At 38.0% G+C, this 869-nt stretch overlaps 1 protein-coding gene across 6 annotated transcripts in view; it reads right to left on the bottom strand.

Moving 5' to 3' along the window:
- The window catches only part of fam184ab (family with sequence similarity 184 member Ab), a 187,258-nt gene that overhangs the window by 185,547 nt on the left and 842 nt on the right, over positions 1–869 (bottom strand). The gene's annotated exons all lie outside the window — the stretch shown is intronic.

The following is an 869-nucleotide window of genomic DNA, read 5'->3' as shown; positions in this document are numbered from 1 at the left end:
GGGGGGGGGGGGGGGGTTTGCTCCTCTGTGTTAGAAGTTCGAACCCTGTCATTTTGGCAAATGAGAGATAAAAGCAGGAGGAGCAGCCTCAGGGAAAAAAAACATCTGGATGCTCATGAAAGCTCACATGTAGGCTCCAATCAATGTAGAGACATAACATCCTAGTCAGCTGGATTAAAGCAAATCAAATGTTCAAACTGAACAAACTCCTGATAATGAGCCCATGGTTTTACACAGTATAGGCTACACATATTCTGAGGATTGTATGCTGTTTGAATACATATGTACCAAATCAAAAGGCACCAAATTGTAATTCAACACACGTACATACACACCAGCACTTAATACAATATCCTAAATAAGTAAATAAGGAGTAAAAGGGGAATTGTATGGCTGCAACAGGATAATAAAAATGCCCTGTTATCAGCGAGTCTCTTATTTTTAATCAGTCTCATTTACAAGTTCATCAAAGTTTGGAGGAAGTGCCTTATTTAGCTGCATAATTATTTAAAAAAGGCGCTCAGAATAACATTACCACTAAATACCAGCACAGTCTGCAGCTGCAGGTGATTAATGACTGATCTGATTAATGGAGCAGATATTGATGGATGCAGCATCCGAACAGACTGGGCTACCCTCGTTTTTAGTAATAAGAGCAGGAATTTATCCAGACTCCATTCAAAGGGTTTTACCTTTTTAGGTTTCTTTGCAGTTTGTCCTAAATCTTAAATTTCTTAATACGGCTGCTGTAGTGAGCATTTGTAAAAGTTATGTTTATTATCTGGAAAATGAGTGTTTTGTGTTTTATGAACGCCGAAAGTAGCCTACCAGAAGATTCTTGCAATTCAGAAGGACATATATATATATAT

Source organism: Etheostoma spectabile, chromosome 18 (genome assembly GCF_008692095.1).
Source record: "Etheostoma spectabile isolate EspeVRDwgs_2016 chromosome 18, UIUC_Espe_1.0, whole genome shotgun sequence".
Classification (NCBI taxonomy): domain Eukaryota; kingdom Metazoa; phylum Chordata; class Actinopteri; order Perciformes; family Percidae; genus Etheostoma; species Etheostoma spectabile.
The sequence above is the reverse complement of the archived record's forward strand: the minus strand, read 5'-3'. Positions and strand labels throughout refer to the sequence as shown.